We start from the raw sequence: 22,250 nt of genomic DNA, 5'->3' as shown, positions 1-22,250 counted from the left end.
CAGTTTAATCTCCATGAAGTGTTTATTGATGTTGTGTGAAGCCAAAACATTATTTAGATAAATGCCTTTATTGTCTATGTGGATTTTGGAAAAAGAATCAGATGAGTCTTTTATGGCTCCTTTCTTGGTAAACTTTAAAGAAAGATTGCAAATAAGTCAAAAGTAGTTTCAGTTTGATGGTCCTTTTCAGCAGGTGCTGGCACTGATGAAAAACTTGGGAGACTTGGAATCAAATCAAGGGTTATCTTCCAAGGCCAAGGGATATTTTCCTTAGCTCTGTTTAAGCCAATGACCAGCAAGAGTACTGCAGCCTAGAGGCTTTATTTGTTAACGGTCTGTCCAGGAGAAGAAGAAAAAGTCCATTCATTCATTCACATACTCATTCATTCATTCTAAAGTGACTATGAGATGATTTTTACTGGGCATTGAGCTAGGTACTGCCAGATCAGCAAGAAACAATCCAGATATGGTCCCATCACCACACAGCTGATACTCTCATACATACAACAACCTTTAAATAAATGACTCTAATAAAATGTGCTTTGAATCATCATCGGAGAAGCACAGGGCACCTTGTGAGGAAACTAAAGCAGACACACACCTCATCTAAGAAGCAACCAATATGTCCTGGTGGAAGTACTTTCGAGTTTGTATTTAAAGTTTAATTATTTATTTGGGGGAGGGGCACAGGCAGAGAGAGAGAAAGAGAGATAGAATGTTAAGCAGGCTCCATGATGCCAGCACAGAGCCCAATATGGGGTTCAATCCCACAAATTGTGAGACCATGACCTGAGCTGAAATCAAAAGGTGGATGCTCAACCGACTGAGTCCCGCAGCCCCTTTCATTAGACAGGGCACATATTCTTCAGCTCAAGTCCCCACTGCCCTGACCCCAAACTTCCATTTCTGTTCATCCCCTGTGGTCAGTTGAGTTTGAGACCCACCATCCATACAAGCACAGGTATGGAATACAGCACTGGGGAAAAGGGGAAAAGATTCCCATCCTACCTGGAATCAAAACACTTCATGTAAAATACAGAATAAAGCAACCAACAGACCTCTGCAACAGCCCTTTCTACCGTCAAACCTATCCAATAGACAATATAAAAATAAAGTAAAAGCTACTATAGGGCAAGACGCACTTAATGTCTGTTGCCCATGAGATGAGGGCTGCTGGGTGCACCCTCTCCATCTTCTGCCCTCCCTGGGTTCCTGCATCCAGCCACATCAGGGAGAGCATCCTAGTGCCTCATGCAAAGTCTCTTGGCAGAAGATGGAGTTTAACCCTTTGGACTCAGCGCTACGAGCTACTCGAGTGCCCCAACTGTCCCTCCTGCAAAGTGAATGCCCAGCTGAAGTACAGTAGTGGGGACCAGCGTCCCAGCAGTCAGCTCCCCCACCCCTCTGTGCCTCTCCTCACCCTCCTGACCAAGGCAGCTCAGTTTGGCACCAAAATTCTTCCTTTGTTGTTTCTGTCTGGCTCCTGCATCCCATCTAAAATGCCAAGGTGTTTCTGAAAACTTCTTCTGTTAACCACAACAGGGATACTGTTGTCCTAATGAGTCCCTATAAATCTCCTTCCTAGGATTATCTATTATAAATAAATATTTTTATTCAATAGATATATTTATATTTTGATATAAAATTAAGTTTATGTTTAAAAAATTTTAATGTTCTATTTATTTCTGAGAGAGAGAGCACATGAGCAGGGGAGGGTCACAGAGAGAGGAAAACACAGAATCTGAAACACACTCCAGGCTCTGAGCTAGCTGTCAGCACAGAGCCCAATGTGGGGCTTGAACTCACTCACGAACTGTGAGATCATGACCTGAGCCAAAGTCAGACACCCAACCGACTGAGCCACCCAGGAGCCCCAAAATTAAGCTTATGTTTAAAGATAATGCATAAATTGTCAAGGCAAACAGAACAAAGAATGGTAGCTCCACAGAGAGATGGTCAGGGATTCTTACATTTTCTTTCACCATGAGTTACCATCAGCCAAATAGCCAGGCCATGTGTGAAATAGAGAGCAATGAATACAGTCAGGGACATGGGGATCCGCCAGAAAAAAAGAGGGTCAAAACTAAGAACTAAACACCCTCCTTTTCCAGTCACTTAAGAACCTGTTTCTTATTTCACACAGTCCAGCACTGGCTCTCAAATCAATTTGTTAACCAAACCAGCGTGAAAGTACTCACTCACTCTGCTCTTGTCAATTCTGCTTGCATGGACCTCTAGGAGAGAAAGCTTTTTGCTATTAGTAGCACAAACGGTCCTGCCAGAGGGCATTTTCAATGGAAGAGAGTAAATGGGGGGTGGGGGTGGGGATAGGACGGTCTAGTCACCAGGTACCACTAAGACCTCAAGATGACCCTTCTCTATCTAAAGCCAGAACATTTTATTCAGCACCACCCATTACACAAGCAGAAAATACTGCCTCAGCAAGATGTGTGTAGATCTTGAGGAATTCATCAATGCACCTGAACTTTCTCCCAGTCTCAGGTTGCATGATTTGGTAATGCTATTCTGTCAGAATAAAGAAGTGTGTGTGTGTGCGTGTGTGTGTGTGTGTGTGTGTGTGTGTGTGTGTATGTGTGAGAGAGAGAGAGAGAGACAGAGAGAGAGAGAGAGACAGAGAGAGAGAGAGATTATCTGGAACAGTGCCTTTAAGATATAGTAACTTTGATGTAGGTCCTAATTTCAAAATATGGACAAGTCTAGGTCTATCCCCAAAACTTTCATCAATTTATGTCCTATTAATCAGGACACATATGTGTGCCACTCTGATTTCAACCCCTCCTCTGGTCTTCAGAGGCATGTAGTGATGTCTGAAGTTTACTGAAGAATCAAAGTAATACGGCTAGAAATCTCACTTCAGGACATCATGCCTATCATCAGCTTTGGTTCCATCAAAGCTCTCCAAAGGCTGAGAAAAGAAGACCAATCTGGTTGTGTCCCTGCTGCTCTAAAAAGGACACCATGCCACTTGCTGGAACTCAATGAAGAAAATAATCATCTTATTACACACTGTGGCCAGAGTCCAGCTAATGTGTGAAAAGTGTCTACTTAAAGATTAAACTTTAAGCGTCTTTAGACAGAAATACTGAGAGTTCTGGCAAGTCACTGCAACACTAATGCCATGATATTACCGGACCAACACAGAGCAAAAGGATCCTTTAGCCAAAGGCTGAGATCCTAGATCAAGGCTGATGGGAAAGGAACATGGGTAAATGCATCCAGTGAAGGGCAGTTACTCTGGAACTACCAATTCTCAAATTTTGAATTTTACCATCTCCCTTAATGTGAAGAAAATGATTATTAACTATCTTTCTCCAAAGTAGAGATTCTTAGTGATCAGTTGAGTTGTCGGTAAGTCAAATAAAATAAAAGTGATTCACACTACAATGTAGCTTTTATCATTTTTCAAGTTACAACCCCTATTTTGGAAGACAATTATCTGAACCAGGGGGCCTTAACCTACACTTACAATCATGCCAGAGTGCAATTTCAGTGAGAAACATAAACAGGAGTCTTTTCTAGGTTAATGATTTCCTGTTTATGAATCTGTATTTTTTCCATTTATTTTATGATTCAAAAAGAGCATTTATTAACCACTTAAAGGTCCCTTGTATGTTAAAGGTTTCAAAAGGACATGAAAATAACACATATTCTTATAATGAAAATGTCTATTATTGAACAATTTGAATGAAGAAGCTAACCATTCAAGAACGTTAAAAACAATAAGGGAAGGAAAAATGAGATAAAAACAGAGAGGGAGCAAAACCACAAGAGACTTTTAAATACTGAGAAGAAACTGAGGATGGCTGGAGAGGAGGTGGATAGGGAGATGTGATAATGTGTGATGGGCGTTAAGGAGGGCACTTGTTGGGATGAGCACTCGGTGTTATGTGTAAGTGATGAATCACTGAGTTCCGATCCTGAAACCAATACTACATGATGCGTTAACTAACTTGAACTTAAATAAGTAAATTCAACTAAAACAAAAACAAAACAGAACAAAAATATCTACTATGGAGTATTTGAAATTTAAAGTTTATTTTTTATTTTCAGAAAGACAGAGACAGCATGAGTTGGGGAGGGCAGAGAGAGCGGGGAGAGAGAGAATCCTAAGCAGGCTTGGCACAGTCAGTGTTGAGCCTGATGTGAGGCTCAAACCCATGAAGCTGTGAGATCATGACCTGAGCCAAGACCAAGAGTAGCATGCTTAACCTAATGAACCACCCAGGCCTCATGGAATATCTGAAATTTAAATCATCTGAGTTGATAATAGCATCATCTTCACTAAAGAGAAAGAAAACATTTTTATGAAAATAAAATATATTATTGTCTTTAAAATTTTTAAAGTGTGTAAGACACTTCAGGAAATTTTTTTGAAAGTTTAAAGTTTAGCTTAATGCCAAAAAAGGAAATACACTATCTTTTTGAACTGACAGGGTTCAAGGGTTTTAAAATAACACCCTGTGCTAGATACATATAAAGTTCAATTCAAAAATATTTGAGTGTTTATTATAAGCTAGGTACTGCATATATAAAAATGACTATGCTATTTTTTCTGTCTTCAAGGATTTCACAGAATAATATTTACCTATCTGTATACCAAGCCAACTCATAAAATAATATTGCATAATTTATATATCATCATCTATTCAGTCAAAATAAAAATATGGTATTTACTACTATTTACAGGTTAGCTTTTCTGCACTCTTTACTGGAAAAGCTTAAAACATTGGTTTGCATTATTCACTATTACCCTGTACTACATTTCTTTGTAACAATGAAAAGCAAAATCATGTCAAAATATGCGAGTGAGTTCCTTTACAACTTCTTAGAGGAAGGGACTTATAAAAATACAAGCCAGGTATAAAGATAACCTATAGAAACACAAAAATTCATTTCCCTTCAGTATTTATTATTTTTTATGAATCATTATTTCCACATTTAGAATCCGTTTACTCAACTCCTGTAGAATGACATTTCATTTAAATTAAATGCAAAATACCCTAATTTTTTAAACCAATGTAGGCATTTGTGGACAGGCATTTATAGTGTATATCCTGTTTACATTACTACCTATGTTAATGGATTTATATGCAAATCAAGGCCAAATACCTATTTATGTCTATTACACTTAAATAATATTTTGCCCTGGTAAGTATTTTGGAAAATGAATTCTGGGTGAATCAAATGAACTTTCTGTTTCCATTAAGTAAATAGGTCATCATCTCAGTTAAAATTGGGTTCTATGCACAGTATGCACAAATATTTTCAGTTCTTGGAAGACCACTATATCTTTCTATTACTTACTTTTGTCAAAATATATGTATATTAAAGCCTTAACAATATCACACGCTAGGTGATTACTTTCTCTTCTAGAACATAGGTGGTACAGAGCATCACTGGAAGTATGAGTTATATTTAGATGTTGTTCCTAAATTTCAAGTTAAAACACCACTATGTCTAGCATACTTTATAGTCTATCTCATAAATTTTTCTTCATATATTACAAATACAGTTATATCTTTTGAAAGATAGCCTTTATAGTAGAAGCATATGAAGGTTTGGTAAATAAATACAAGAGCCACTATTTCCATTTTAAGATAATTGCCTATCCAACATCTGAAGCAGATGGGTCTTGGACTCCGGACACCCTGATTGCCACTGATTCTCCCTCTGCTGAAAGTATCCCTAATCTATACCTGAGTATCTTTCACTGGCCTCCTGCCTTGAGGGAAGTTAGACTCTATTAAGAAACAGAGTCTGGGGCGCCTGGGTGGCTCAAGTCAGTTAAGTGTCCGACTTCAGCTCAGGTCATGATAACATGGTTTGTGGGTTCGAGCCCCGTGTCGGGCTCTGTGCTGACAGCTAGCTCAGAGCCTGGAGCCCTGTTCAGATTCTGTGTCTCCCTCTCTCTCTGACCCACCTCTGTTCACGCTGTTCCCCTCCCCTTCCCTCCCCTCCCCTCCCTCTCTCTCTCAGAAATAAATAAAAAGTATTAAAAAAAAAAAAAAAAGAAACAGAGTCTAACTTTTCAGGTCATCTCAGTGCCCCACCCTTCCAGAAAATTCACATTTCAATATCCTGCAAATAAAATAAATAACATATAGATACTGTTATCTTCTGCAATTTCAGTCTATGCAGCTATAATCTAAGGTAAACTTCAAAAAGTTTCCTAACCCCTATGCCTATGTCAACTCTAGGAAGACTGCAGTATGAAAGAAACCAGTGACTTCCAAAAGAAGATGGTGAATTGCGGACACATGTACCCTACATGGAATAATGTTGATAAATTAAGAAACAGATGTACAAGTACAGTTTTAATACCAAGAAAAGAAACTTTAACAACAGTTGCTCCAAGATGTTCAGACTTGTAGGGGAACACTGAAACTCTGCATTTATAGTTTGAGTTATTTCTTTAACTATATGAGTAAGCTACATTTTTTAAATAAACTAACATATACACTTTTTAAATAGGGCATAATCCTGCAATATTGGCTTTCAAAGAGGAATAGAACTGGATGGGACACTGAAAAATCATCTGGTCTACCCAGCCACCTATCATCCAACAGGCAGATGTTCAGATATTGCCTGAATCTTTATTATGGAGAAAACTAAAAATGTTCAGACACATTGTGATGAGATATGAATGAGATAAAGTAGAGATTTTCCAACTGAGCCAGTTAAAAGCCTTAAAAGAGAATAAAACACCAATCTTCCAAAAACATCATGATACTCTAGATGGAGCCTGAGAAAAGATTCCATGGAGAGAAATAGATGGGAGTGCAAGAAAACTAACTGAAGGTGGGGGGTAGGAGCAGAGGCTAGTGTAAGAGCAAAGCACAGGGTCTGGAACTGGCCAGGATTGGCTTTGAAAAGAGTTCCTGTCCTAGTCACATGCTTCGTACACAGGTTTGTTCTGCCTTCTGATCAAATAAGTAATAAACAGAAACTGCACCACAGGATTAATGGAAAGATCAAATAGACTTACGAAATACCATTACAGCTTATCAACAACAACAACAATAAAATAAACCCACCTAAATAATCTAAAATGTTGGTTTTTAACATTTTGACTCATTACCAAATTAGACTTGGATTTTGTTCTCTAACAGTGCCAAGGTTTTATACTGGCATATTCTGTTAGAAAGTGTTTATAAAGAAATGTTAGAAATGGAGTATTTCTTAATTTTTAAATTAGTCTTTTATGTATGCATGTATATGTATGTATGTATGTATTTATAACCTTATCTTTCCCATCAGAGTCCAATTCTTGTCCCTGGTGAAAGAATCAAATAGAAATGTACAAGAGTCATTTTCATTCATTTTTGCTCCTGGATGAAGTGCCTAAAACTAAAATTTTAAAAGGAAAGGCATCAATAAAAGCTAACTATAATTCTAAATCAGACAACTAATTCTTCCCTTAAAATGGGAACTCAGACTTGAAATAAAAGTTGTGGATTCTGCTTTAGTTCATGTAACCCTCCAGCCAGCCTTGAACTTTCAGTGAAAGAAGCTTCAATAATCTCAAGAAGAGACTTTCTAGACACCCTCCCTACCTTATTTGCTATACTAAAATTTCTTCATGCACAGTTGCAGATCATTTGTCAATGTTCTATTTTTATGACTCTTGCAGGTTATTTTCTATTCTTTGACAACATTTTGTTGTCAAACGACATTATCGTTTTTACTTCTAAATTAACATGAAATTTAGGAGAAATGAATTCTTTCTCCTCTTCAACCCACTCTGAAATCACAGCCATTGTAGGAGGTGAAAAAGCCACACAATCCCTAACAGGTGTTTCAGTTTGCAAGGAAGCTGCAATAATCTTATGGCTCTATTCTTCTGAATAGAACTTAGAGTTAAGTTCTTTTCTCAATCATCGGGTTATGAAATTGAGCGATGTTGGTGGGGAGTGAGGAAAGTGCTGTGGGGTTTGCCTAGCTCATTTTTCTCACCAAGTTTTATCCTTTGCAGTGTTGAGGGAATCAGGAAGATAATACTTTCAAAGGAAAGAACAACGTGTAGCATTTCTTGTTCTGCCTAGGATTTTATGGATTCAGTTCCTTCTATTTGGATTACCTCTTATTTAAGTGTTTTTCTTAGTTACTATTATCCTTCCAGAGTTCACCTAGTAAATTTACATGAAAAGTGGGTATTTTTGTAAATTAAAACACATATTAGGAACATATTAAAAATGTGAAAGGGCACCTGGGTGGCTCAGTGGGTTAAGCGTCTGATGGTATCCAACTTCTGCTCAGGTCATGATCTCAGAGTTCCTGAGTTCTGGCCCTGCATCAGGCTTTGTGCTGACAGCTCAGAGCCTAGGGCCGGCTTCAGATTCTGGGTCTCTTTCTCGGCCCTTCCCCAACTCATGCTCTGTTTCTCTCTCTCAAAACTAAATAAACATTAAAAAATGTATAAGAAAAAAAAATAAAAATATTAAAATGGGTTTATAGGTGCTATAAATAAGTTAGAGATTTCAAAACCTTGTTCAAGATATTGTTTGATATATTTTCTTCAATTCCATGCAATTTCAAAGGGCCCATTCAAGCTCTGTGGTTTACAATGAATAAAAGTAAATTGGACTCATTTTAAATTTTAAAAATATGTTTTAAAAACTAGAAGCACATAAATTAGTTTAAATATTGTGTTTTTAAAAAAACTAGAGGCACAAAAAATAATTTAATTACTGAAAATAATAAATGACTTAACTAGGTTGTGTGAAGGAATGCAGAAGGTGTGAATAAAACATCCTTCCTGTACTTTTCTGGCCCTAGATCCACAGAATTAATACTAATACCTAATCTATATAATAATTTTTCCAGCTTGAGGTAAGTGTCCTGGAATATGACCAAGCAGCTCAACAGAGAGCAACAAATGTGTGCATATGGAGACTAAAAGGTCAAATATAGAAAAAAGAAGCATAGCAAATCATTGTACAAAAATACATACATATGGCACAGTAAAGGTAACGATGAAACACTGCTCCAGAGGTGGATACACGTATTTGAAATGAAAGGACATTTCAGACTCCATTAATTTCTTCTCAAGTCCACAAAAGAGTGAAATACAAAGAGGAAACAGTGCAGCTTTGAAGGAGAGAAAGAAAAATCATAGCAGATCAAGGCCACATTGAAAATGTCAGGTTAAGGGAAGTAAGTGAAGAGATACATTATAAGCCATCTCAAAGGTTTCTAAATTCAGTAACAAAAAATACAAGCAGGTAAACTCTATGTTAAAAGATCTGAATCCAGAAAACAGACAAATCACAAGTGATTATCCACTTATTCGGCACACTGAACCATCCAATTCCTCAATATGGCTATCTCTACAAGCATTCAGTGTTCACTTACAACGAAAACGAAATCTTTTTCTGACTACAATTTTTATATTGACTTCCAATTGCATAGAATAAAATCCTTACCCCACCTACAATGCCCAGCGTAATTACCCTGCCAGTCTCTCCAGCATCTATTTTAATACTCTTTTCCAAGTGCTTGGCACCCATTGCTGGTTCCTTCTTTCTTTCGTCATTTGAGTTGAATCGCTTGCTTTGCCCTCTGCCTGAAGGACTTGGAATCCATATATATATATTTCTTGGCCTGGTTCATTATTATCATTTGAGTATCAGTTCACAAGTGGCCACAGCATTCTACACAATTTAAAAGGTTACTCACACCACACCATGATCACCTCCACTCTATCACCTTTTCTTCATAGAAAATATCAACCATCTAAAATTACTGCCTGGGTGCCTCAGTCAGTTAAGCTTCTGACTAGATCTTGGCTCAGGTCATGAACTCCCAATTCATGAGTTCCAGCCCTGCACTGGGACTCTGTGCTGAGAGTGCAGAGCCTGCTTGGGATTCTGTCTCCCTCTCTGCCCCTCCCCCACTTGCTCTCTATCTCTCTCTTAAAATAAATTTAAAATTTTAAGCTTAAAAAAAAAAAAAAGCTACAGCCAGGTTATTTGTTTGCTCACTTGATTATCTAAGTTCCACCTCCAAAAGATGATCTCCATGAGAAAATTGGCTTTATCTCTTTCACACACTATAGTTAGCTCTAGAACTGACTTTCGGCCCAGGAAACAGCCAAAATATCTCTGAATGAATAAATGACTATTTCTGAACAACACATTTCAAGGGATTTAATAATGTTTTCAGGAAAGGAAAAAGATAACCCAAAATACCTAAAGTATAAACTATGTGATCGTCGTTAGAAAGGTATTAGATGTCGTTAGAAAGGTATTAAGTTCTAAATAACTTCCAAACTATTCATCTTTTAAATCTGATACAGTAAATATAATGAAGGTGCAAAGGCTCTATCTTCACAGCATCGGCTCATGCTAGTTCATGGGGAACAACAGTAAATCAGCAGTATTGCTTACAGGATTCCAATCAATTAGAGTTAATTAGTTAGTAGTTAGATGCTATATAACATTTAGCCAAGGGGTTATTCCATCATCTTATATGTTAATAAGTAACAGTGAAGATAGAGGTAAGAGATAAGAGGCAAAGGGCTTTAAGAGTTTTAAAGGGGTTTTCTTGATTGGTATTCCATACAATATTTATAGGGACAGCTACCATTTATTGAGCCAAATACCATACAAAGTCTTCTATTCTACACGTTTTCCTTTAATTTTTACAACAGCCCTGAGGGGGAATATTATGATTCATGTTTTTAAGGGAAAAGAAGCTCAGGGAGGTTAAGTTAGCAACCCAAAATACACAGTTGGTGGTGGTACTGAGATTTAAGTATTTTTTATTCACCTTGCACATATTAAATCAGGGGTCCTCACGGTCAAGGTTTTCCATGACCAGATGTTACCAAGGACCCTGTGTTTTCCTTCCTATGGAAATATTCCCCCCTAATCCCTCCAATTGGTCCCTTAGGCCTCAAAATCTAATAACTTGCCTCAAAGCATGAAGTCACCACTACAAATCAGTATATTTCCCCTGATCCAGACACTTCTTTCTCAAGTCAAGGTGTTGAAGGCTTCTCTTCATTCCTATTTTCATTTACTGCCTGTCAGTATCATTCTCAGAATAAGGCTTGGCTTTCATCTTAGAACAAAGAAGGGAAAATCATAATCGGAATAAAACTAAATTTGATAACTCAGGGTATGTCTGTATATTTGTGAATTTGTAAAATGCATTGAGCATCTATAGTATAAAATATACTGCATGGCAGGTAAGACGATGCTTGATACAAATTCTTCCGTGCAATCCACTTAGGCCCAAGGCAGACATTGCTCATTAATAATAACATTATTTCCTATTGAACCCAAGCATATCTTGGCCTCAGAATCCTTATAATCTCCCTAAGAAGCAACCATCAGTCAGCCTTGTCACAAGGAATGAGACCAATTTGCTATACCTTTGGATGAGGAAACGGAAGTTAACCAGGCTTTGAAGAATGTTTTGTAGTAATGAGAGAAAGGATAGATATATCACATGTAATGAGTGTTATAGAAGAGATAACAAAATCAAGAAAGCAAGAAAGTGTATACAGAAAAACAGAGTTTGTATCATTACTGTTGTATATGGAGTGGCAAGACAAAACGGTGAAGGGTCAAGGTGTCAAAGAGGGTCCTAAATGCCCTTAATACATTAAAAGTGTGCTTTCTGAGCAAGAGGGGGTGTATTTAAAATGTTTTTTTAAGAGAATAAGTCAGAGACTGACAACAGGATGAAATTGATGCACAAAGTGAGATCTTATCAACCACTTAAATGGCAATGATTACAGTCAGGTGAATGATAATAGGATTATGCACTTAACCCCAGCCCTGGCAACAGTGATAGAGAAACATGCATCCAAAGCTCCAAGTGTATAAGGACATGGGTGATGATCAGTCACAGAAAGTCAGCAAAAGAGATAAATTAACTTTCAGTTACAATTGACAGTGCTTAAGAGTCTGCCAAACACTTAGACTAATTCATTGAGTTTCAAAAAAATTCTGTAAGATAGATATTGTATCTCGATTTTACAGAATAGGCATCTTGAAGCACGGAGACTGCAGGCAAACTCCAGAATTCATGCATTAAGTAGGTGAGGAACACCAGACTGAATCCTAACTCCATCTGGCCACAGACTCATGCACCAAACTGATGGCCTGGGCCAGCAGCGGCAGTGGCAGCAAAGGTACCCAGGATCTTATTAAAAATGCAAATTTTCTTGGAGCACCAAGAGAATTAGTCAGTTGGTTAAGCATCTGACTTCGGCCAGGTCATGATCTCATGGTTTAGAAGTTCAAGCCCTGCGTCGGGCTCTGTGTTGACAGCTCAGAGCCTGGAACCTGCTTCAGATTCTGTGTCTCCCTCTCTCTCTGCCCCTCCCCCACTTACCTTCTGTCTCTCTCTGTCTCTCTGTCTCTGTCTCTCTCTCAAAAAATGAATAAACATTAAAAAAATGTTAAGAAATGCAAATTCTAAGTCCCCATTCCAGGCCTGTTGAATCAGAAACTCCAAGAGTGGGGCTCAAGCAATGTGTGCTTTTATACAAGTGGTTTTCATCTCACCCAAGTTCAAGAAGCACTGCACTAAACCATTACATATTTTTTCTTCTTTTCTATCCCCCACTTTATTGAGGTATAATTGATACATAGCATTGTGCAAGTTTAAGGTATACAGCATGTTGATTTGATACACTTATAAACTGCAAACTGACTGCCTGCAAGGAACGCCATATATATATATATTTACAGCACATTAAATCTGAGACGTAATGGCTGCATGATGAAGAGGCTGGATGGGCTTTAAAGAGCTGAAAAGAGAAACGGTTTGGGGATGCGATGAGATGATGAGTTTTCCATCACCCCCATTGAGTCTGGGACATATAGAACTTTCCAGTTAAAGAAATCAGTGAGTAGTGATAAAGAAATGCAAAGCCAGACCCTGAGAGAGCCTGATGCTAGAGATAAGAGTGAGCTGTATATCCACACAGTGCATTATCTGAAAACTTGTGCTCAGAAGCCTTTTCCAGAAAAGGTCCAAGGGCAGAAGATGTGGGTTGTTTTCACTTACAGAAACACAATACAAAGAAACTCCAGAATGATGGAGACTCAACTGTCTCCATGCCAGCTGCGACTCTGCCATGCCCTTGGATGATCCCCTCTGAAGGTGGAACTGAAAAATTAAGGGAGAAGAGAACGTCTAGAAAAAGCTGATCAAATAGTGACCAGTATCAGAGGAAAACTAAGAAAGGGATCACTGGACTTGTAAATTCATACACTGAATTTTTTGAGAAAATAGAGGAGAAAATAGTATCAGAAGAATGTTGAGGGAGAGAACATATTTAAGGACTGTTAGGAAAACGTATTGAAGGAAGTGGCAAGTGGCAAATACAGGCAATGTTTCTGAGAAGTTCAGCAGTGATGGAAAGGACTAATCGAAAGCGGGGACAGCAGGGAGATGGGCTAAATCTGCAAAAAGGCTAAAAAGGCAAAAACGGCTCCAGGGATGACATTCTCATTGAGTATCATACACTGTCACCCATGGAAATGGCCTTGGCCTTTTTCCTCAGGGAGGCTGTGATTATAAACCTGTCATCTCCTCATCCTTCCCATTATTCAACCCCTCATCCCACCATCCAAGAGAAACACCAAAATCTGTCCGTGGTTCCCGCAGTTCACTTTTCTGTTAGGATGGACAAGAGAAGATAACTGAGCACCTCAACTTTCCAGGGTCTTTAGGTCAGTGATTCTATAACGAGAAATGGGCATGTATCTGGTAAGAGACAAAGTTGACCCCATATTTTTTTTAAAATGTTTTATTTATTTGTTTTTGAGCGAGTGTAAGCAGGGGAGGGGCAGAGAGAGGGAGAAAGGGAATCCCAAGCAGGCTCGGCCCTGACAGCATCAGAGCGTGGTGCAGGGCTGGAACCTACAAACTGTGAGATTGTGACCTGGGCCAAAATCAAGACTCATTCGCTGAACTGACTGAGCCACTCAGGCACTCCAAAGTGACCCCATCTCGAAACAGTATTTTGTATTTGCTCAATGAAAGTAGAACCTATTTTTTAAATAGACAACCAGAATCCAAAGAAGAAGGAGGAGGAGGAGGAGAAGCAGCAGCAGCAGCAGCAGCATCTTCACAAAATCTATAGAGAGAGAGATGACAGATCTTTTTTTTTTTTTTTTAAAGGAGATATGTGATTTTCAAATAGGGGCACCTTGCAGGGGAAGATGAGTATTTTAGAGTGGAGGGATATGGGATGGGGGGTGGGCGCGTATTGAGATGTCAAGGGCATATCTTTTATCAGGTTGGGAAAACTTGTTCTTGGTGCAGCATAATAGGAAACAGGAAGTTTCAGACTGACCACACTGGCTTCTAAGCCCATATGTGCTATGTACTATACGCAAGGATGTGAGCAAAATATTTAGTGGCTTGAAGCCTTCAGGTTTCTTGAAGCTTCAATGTCCTCATCTAAAAAATGAGAATGATAATAGCACTCTTGTAAAATAACAGTTTCTCACATGCATTGCCACAAAGATTAAATGAGAGCTTAATCCAGGAAGGGAATAGTGTGATTTAACGTCCACTTTTCACTCTCCATTCCATGAGGTCAGGAGGAAAGCAGGGAGGAGTGGGAAGAATTTCTTCAAAATCTGTCCCACGAGAAGGAGCTAATAACAAACAAACAAAAAGGAACTCGCTAATATTCACATAACGCTTTTGCCTATCACACTATACCTTTTCTCCAAAATTTGCATTTTATAATAGAACACTTTCTACCCTTTTCTCAGAGCACACAGCCAATCTGTCATTAATTTTTTAAAAGAATTCTGAAGAGACAGGTGTCCCTTCAATTAGTGTTATCTCAAATGACTTTCTGCAGGAGGATGTGCTGCCCACCACGATGGCAGTGTGAGAATTCACCTGCTGTCCAGAGAGAATGCAAATCACCCCCACATACCCCTCATTGTGCAGCTGGGTAATAAATAGGTTTGCATTAGGATACAAATTGAATGACCTCATCCAGCACAGAACTAATTAAACTAACATGTCAGTGGTAAAGATTGAAGTGCTGGGCAAATCATGGTTTATTTCTGAATTGACAAGCACCAATAATAGTCATTCCATCTGTAGGTTTTCTCAGCTATGAAGAATGTGTCTGCAGAGGCTTAGAAGCAGCGGCCTGAGCAGGGAGAGAACCAAGGAGGCTGCCTGCATGTGGTGTTTACCTTACACAGAGCCCCAGTCCTCACGTGAGACCCCAGGGGTCTGTTCCAACTAGCTCCTGGCCTCTGCAAACTTCCTTTGCTGCAGCCCTGCTTCTGGATTGGGTCTCACCAAGGCACAAACTTTATACAAAGACAGAACACAGTTGCGTGGGTGTGCATGTACATGTCTGTGTGGGTGCACGTGTGCCTGGGAGGGGCGAAAACTGTGTCACTAAAAAAAGGTTCAGAATTCTAAAAAACAATGAAGTGTCAGAGGTCTTCCGCAGCCAACCTGTTTGTTAACCTAAAGAATTTGGACAGAATCAGAGCCCTAGACTATAGCTCTTAACCAAAGTTACACATAAGATCATCTTGGAAACTTGAAAACTACTGAAGCCAGGATCCCAGAGATTCTGGGATAGAACACGGATATTTCTTATTGACATTCCAGGTGATTCTATTCTGAAGCCAGCTTTCAGAATCATTCTTTTAGATTCTAGACCAGAGGCATCATGAGTTGTAAGTTCCTACGATTAAATCAGGATCACAGGCTAAGGGGAAATATAGGCATTCCAGCTCTGCTATACAAGAGTATGGCATTAAGTGCCTTTATGGCTGCTGGGTAATGAGACGCCCATCTACCCACTACTTCTCTCTCTCTCTCTCTCTCTCTCTCTCTCTCTCTCTCTCTCTCTCTCTGTCTCTCTCTGTCTCTCTCATGCATCACTTGAGCTTAGCTTCAGATGTGCTCATTGCCTAGAGAGATTAAGACCTGAAGTTACCAGGTTCTTGGCAGAATCTCGCTTGCATCTCCCAGCTGGGACCCTCTCCCTCACCACCCCAGTTAGGGAAACCCGGACCGAATCCTGGATTCTTCCAACTTGTCCTATTTGCTATGGGTGATTGAAGCACACTAGATCAGTCTTATAAAAGAAGGCACCTCATTGATAGGACAGCAATAGCTCTCAGTCCTAACCATGATGATTTATTTAGGCTGGCCTTCTACAGTCTTTGACATTGTTCAAATGAGTCAAATGTAAATATAATGAGGGTCACATGTAGGCTCACTGGTCTCTGAATGCTCTAAGCACCATATGACTCAATGGGCTTCATGTAGCCACGTGTTCCTGGAAAGACAATTATTGTCCACCACATCCTCCAATGCTGTGCCTCACCTCTAAGAACCTAGGGACCATTTCTCCAATATGGTTATAATGAAAACCCATCATCCCTTCCTGCCCCTGCCCCACAAACAAAACTTACCAATGAGCTCAATTCCATTAGACTCTATGTTTTCTCTAATCCTGGCAGGGAGCCCAAGTTTCCTGGGTCAATCTGTTCATCAGGACACACATCCACACACTGTTCTAAATACCCTCTCACAGGGCTCAAGATCCTAGGCCTTCTAGATTCCCCAAACCGTTTGATGCTCTGAATATGCCCTATCTCTTCTGCTGCTGTAAATCAACTAACCACTGGGAAATGAGCTCTGAATCCCTATCAAATAATGGATTTTTTTCCTATGTCTCTCTTATGCCATCTGCTGCTAGTCTTAGAGTCCCCAGAGGAATACTTCACACTCCTTATTACAACCCCTTCCCCTACTTTCATACCCTAAAACTAAAATCTCCACCACCAATGACCCCTTATCTCTATTATTTATAGTTTTCTGATAGCCTCCCCTCATTCATCATTGACGCCAGTACCTGACTTTGATTTTGTAAGAAAAATTACCACCACCATTGGTTGTGATATCAGTTGTGCATGTAGATAAGCCAACCACTGTAATCGTTCCTCAGTTTATTAACCAATATTATCCATGTCCTATATTTAATGATTCCTACCTCAGGCCTTAGCATTATAATTACTTTTTTACTACCCAAAACTACATTACAGACATCATAGTCTAGTTACCACCCTGTAACTCAAATTCTCTTATGAATAACTAGTAACTACTAGTAACACTAGTAGCTCAAGTGTTACTTTAGTCGGCCTCTGACATGTTACATTTCCAATAAACTGACCACATCACATTTACATTGTGCACAATGTTCCTGATCCTCTCTCTCTCCTTCCTGGCTGATTTAGATTTCACAGTCCATCATTGCAATGCCTTCTGTGAACTCACTTCAATGTCTTTGCCCCATCTCCTTCCATTATCAGAATCTCAGACTGGTTTTAAACACATCTCTGTCACTTCCATACAAAGACTTTAAGACTGAACATGATGTAGATAAAGATTAACAAATGTGAAGAATCTTTGAATTTAGAACCGCAGTCCACAAGTGAATTCTTAGCTTTGCCAGTCCAGCATTTTGCTGGTTAATCTGCTCTCACTTCAAGGACACTCTTTCACATCTTTTCCTCTGTTCCCACATCTCCAATACTTCTCATTTTCAGTTAATTTGCTGAGAGAATTCCCTTGCCCTCCCATGACTACCCCAACTAACTTAATTTCATCTGCAAAGCAAGTCTCTATCTTCCCTCCTGATCCAGTGGACGGCTGATGCAAAATTCTTTGCAAGACTTGTCTGTCCTCACTGGCTCCCTACCCTACTGCCTCTCAGTGGTACCCATTCCATTCAGGCTTTTATTTCACAACTCCAGATGGCATTCTGATCAAGTGTCCAGTGGGCACTTCTCAGTTTTCTCATTCTACCTGGTCTTTCAATAGCACTTGTCATGTTTGATGCATCTTTCATTCTTGAAACATCACCCAAGCCACTTTCGCCATTAGGACATCGTCATTTCCTGGTTTCTCTCATGGTGCACTGGTTGCTCCTTCATAGTCACCACTGGTAGATCCTCTTCTTCCTGACTTCCAAAGCTGGCATTTCTCAAAGTTCAGCCCTTTTTCCTGTGCTTTTCTCTATATACACACACTTACTTGGTGAGCTTATCCAGTCCCTTGGCTTTAAAAACATTTCTAAACTGAGGTTCTCAATTTTTTATTCCCAAGCTCTACCTCTCCCTCTGCATTCTTGATTTACAGATCCAAATCCTATGTGACAACCCCTTTTGGTTGCCCAACAGGAATTAAGTGCCATCACATCTGGAAAAATGATTTATTCAGTCACCCAGGGAGGGAGGGGCAACCTAAGTCTACTCTGACTCTTCTCTTACTCCTTACATGCAAAACATCACCATCTCCTACAAATGTTAACCTTAACCAGATTTCAAATACAGTCCCACTCTGAGCCACAACAGTTACTACAGTCAGATCATCTTGTTCAGCAGACTATATGGTGATGCTACCGGTTTTCAGCTTGTGGTTAAATGGATCTTTAAGTTTCTTATTAGAATAGATAGGCCACATGTCTTCTCTTGGGGGAAGGAAGGTAAAATTATGCACCTTGGTTAGTTATGGAAGACATTTCTACAATTTTAGGTAAAGAGGTAAAGCTTGGAAATATGTACAAGTGTGTATATGTGTGTGTGAGTGTGTGTGGTAGTGTAAGAAGGAAAGATTATAGGTTAGACTTGAGTAGTCAGATGAAAATGCTCACCAAATGTTATTTTGAGCATTTTACTGTATTAGTTCAGCAAAATTAATGCTTATAAATGATGGGAGCATAACTGAGAGAGAAAACCATTAGATAAAGGTTATAATCTTAGCACATTGGAAGAAAATGGTTTGGAGGATAAAAATGCTCAACACAGAACTTGAAATGAAAGGTTTTAAGATGTCCACAATCTCATTCAGAGTACACAGACTTTGATGATTCAGGGACAAATACCCGAACTGGCCTTTCTTCTCCTGCCTATGCTTTTGAACAATTCAAGCCTCAGTGTTACTTTGTGATCGACTCTACCCAGTATGCCCATTTTCCCCTTCTATTTTTTCTCCTGGTAATCATCCCTGTCTTTCCTTTCCCAACACCTCCCACTGATGTCCACCCACCTTCTGGTATTGCTATTGCAGAAGCTTCTTAGTTGCTTTGATAAATCCTCAGACTTATCCTTCTAGAAATCATCTTAGGCACTTCTGTGAGACGCATCTTGCTCCAGTGTCACTTTTATAAAAATATTCCCAACCTATGACTTGTGACTCCATATTTCTTATAAACAAATGTAGCTGCTTTTATTTGTCTGTTAGATATAAGCATTTTATAACTCTACCATCACCTTCTGTAACATAAAGCATATCCCTCATTCTTTTTCAGATGCATTCCCCACTACAAACAGCCCCTATATCCTGGTCCCAGATGAAGCATAAGGTCCAGAAGTTCAAACAATGAGGCAGTGCCAAGTAAGAAGTTCACAGAGGCTCCGTGTGGCTGACAGAAATACTGCCCACCTTGTTCTCTGGGGGCAACACTGAACCCTGGGAGCAGACAGAGCTGCATGTTGGTAGTGACTAAATTTTCCATCAACTCAGAGGTAATTAGCTCATGAATGTAGCAGCTGAAGGGGACACCATCAGAACAAACTGAGATTAGTTATGTGTGGACAGAAAAAGAGCCAGGACTAGAACTCTTCAGATACCAAATGTCAGACAGAATGGCCTCACTCTATTGGACACAGCCATTGCTACAGTGGGGATGAATACTTTAAGGTCCCAAACCAAAGAAGTAACCTGGAACAAACAGGACTGTCTCTCTTCTGTGACCCACTGGCCAATCCTTTTCCATGATACAACCCATGCAGTGCCCTACCCATCTCTTAATAGTCAACTCAAATCTCATGCATGCTTTGACAACTCCAGTCCGCTATGCTTACCTAATTCTCAGAACTCCATTAGCATGGTAGACTGCATAACATCACACAACACCTATATATATACTGTACAGCAGTCACTTCATGTTCCCCTCAGCTCTGCTGAGGTTGTTCTTTTATAGCTACCACCTTTCTAAGGCTATATAGTAAAATAGAGAGAACTAAATGGTCTCTTTGCCACAGTTGCAATCTTTCCAGTTCAACTTCATTCTTCTTTCACAGCGGTCTCGAAATCAGAAATCTGATTCAGATATAGTCCCACGTAAAACACCCCTGCGTATAAGATACATGTCAAACCTCTTGGATGCCTATTGACTTTATCAAATTTGCCTTTGCCATGTTATTTCCCAACATCTATCTCAAGCTACAACTACATTACCAACTTGAGCTTTCCTAATCAGGTAAAAGAATCTGATATACCAGGCCTCTGCGCAGTGATTAGATTTCTCATTTCTAAGAATCTCACTCTGATGCTCCAAAAAAGTCTCGAATTCATCCTAACTCTGCTTTCATAATGTTTTGCATCTCTACCTGCTCTTGGCATTGTGAATGTTTTCCATGGGTTAATCAACCCTTTGTAATATGTCCCACCAAAGCCAGGGCACTGGGTACAAATTCCAAGTTGGTGACTTCCCCTAATCATTAGTAGATACATAGATGGGGTGAATTACTGAGCCCTCTCTCCCCAGAGAGCAGTGTTTGGGGGAGGAAGGCACATTCAATATGTAGAATATGGTTAAAAAGATACATATCTCTTTGCACTAACTAAAAGGAACAGGAAACAAGATTCTGAATCAACAATGCTAAGCAGGTACCTTCTCAGTCTTGGAACTATGTGTATGCTATGGGTTAAAAATGAGAAAGTAGCATTCCATCAATAGAAAATACTTAGGTGCAGCCTGACTGACCTCAATAGTGAAGTCTGATTCCTTTTTCCTTTTTATTCTTTTCCTTTTTTATTCTGATACTTATTCCTTTTTTATTCTTAATGTTTGCCCATTACCATGGTTCACAACAGTGCCCGTTTTATAATCACTAAAGAGAAAAGGTCTTAAATTTGCACTGGGTCCTGGATTTAAAGTTACTCTGCAAAGACTGGGCAGCAATAGTTTCTCGGTCTTCTTGGATTGAGTAAACCAGGAATTCTTTCTGTTAATCATCCTTCCCCAACCACTACTGATTCTCCCAACAATAGCCAAGTATCTTGGCAGCATCAAGTAGGGTATGACTCCAAGAACACACAAAGACCCTGAGATGGACTGATTTTCGGTTTTATATGTAAAGTAAAATTACATGACAAAGAGAGTAACTGCTCCATAAAATCAGAGATTTTTGTTCATCATTGTTTATCAGCAGATGATTCCTTTGTGTGAAGTTAGCCCGTGGTGGATACACAGGCTCCCTTTCACCTGGGGCAGCGTCAGTTTCAACAGACTATAGAATGGGCCTGCACTCTGGGTGCTCCCTGAAATATCTTTACACCCAGCACCCAGCTTTCATCTTCCATTTGACTATTCATTTCCTGGGGATGTCATTTTCAGATCAATGTCCACAATTCTCATCCTTTAATCCACAGCTGCTTTGGTTTCTAATTTCCCAAGTTCCAAGTGAAATGAAATGTGTGTTATTCTCAAGGTAGAAGATTGATAGGGTCGTTGGTGTGAATATACCCAGCTTTAAAGCCTGGGTCTATCACAAAGGAGCAATGTAGCCTTGATAAGGGTATTCCACCCCTCTGAGCTCTGATTTCTGCATCTAAAATGTGAAGAACAGACCATTCTTCTCAGAGTTTGCTGTAACCGTGAGATGAAGCAATACATAAACATGCGGCTAACACACAGGCTCTTGAAAGCAAGCACTTGATGAACCATTTTCCCCTAATGTAACATGAGGAAAATTTCACATCATCCGGCAAAACACTTAATTAATATCAAACAAGTAGTTTCGCCATTTACCCTGCTGCAGTGGCCTTTTTTTGTACTGATTTTTATTTAGTGTGTGTAATGAAAAGTCCATGTGATAGATACAATAAGGATGCCTACTTAATTTGTGAATTAGTATTTTCAATTCCTCAAATACATACTTAGCATATCACATACACAACTTCAATTTATAAGTCATGTCTCTCTCAAGCTCTCACAGTAAAATAATGGACTCTAATATGAAAAATAAAATTATCAAATATAGAAATGTTGCATCCCAATTATGACTCACATAAAAACCAGAGGACACTTTAAAATGATAAGATATAATTGAGCATACCTATTATCATCATCTGTTCCCAAGGGGCATTCCATTTTCCATCCATGACCAATATAATTGAGACTGTAAATAACTAGGTCGGAATCATTTTAA

General features: G+C 39.3%; 1 protein-coding gene across 1 annotated transcript in view; it reads right to left on the bottom strand.

Annotated features, from left to right (window-relative positions):
• LOC120247292 (pro-neuregulin-3, membrane-bound isoform) overlaps positions 1–22,250 on the bottom strand; it is a 463,653-nt gene that overhangs the window by 65,263 nt on the left and 376,140 nt on the right. The gene's annotated exons all lie outside the window — the stretch shown is intronic.

Source organism: Hyaena hyaena, unplaced genomic scaffold (assembly GCF_003009895.1).
Source record: "Hyaena hyaena isolate Hyena2069 unplaced genomic scaffold, ASM300989v1 scaffold_512, whole genome shotgun sequence".
Classification (NCBI taxonomy): domain Eukaryota; kingdom Metazoa; phylum Chordata; class Mammalia; order Carnivora; family Hyaenidae; genus Hyaena; species Hyaena hyaena.
This window is presented reverse-complemented; position numbering and strand designations above follow the sequence as displayed.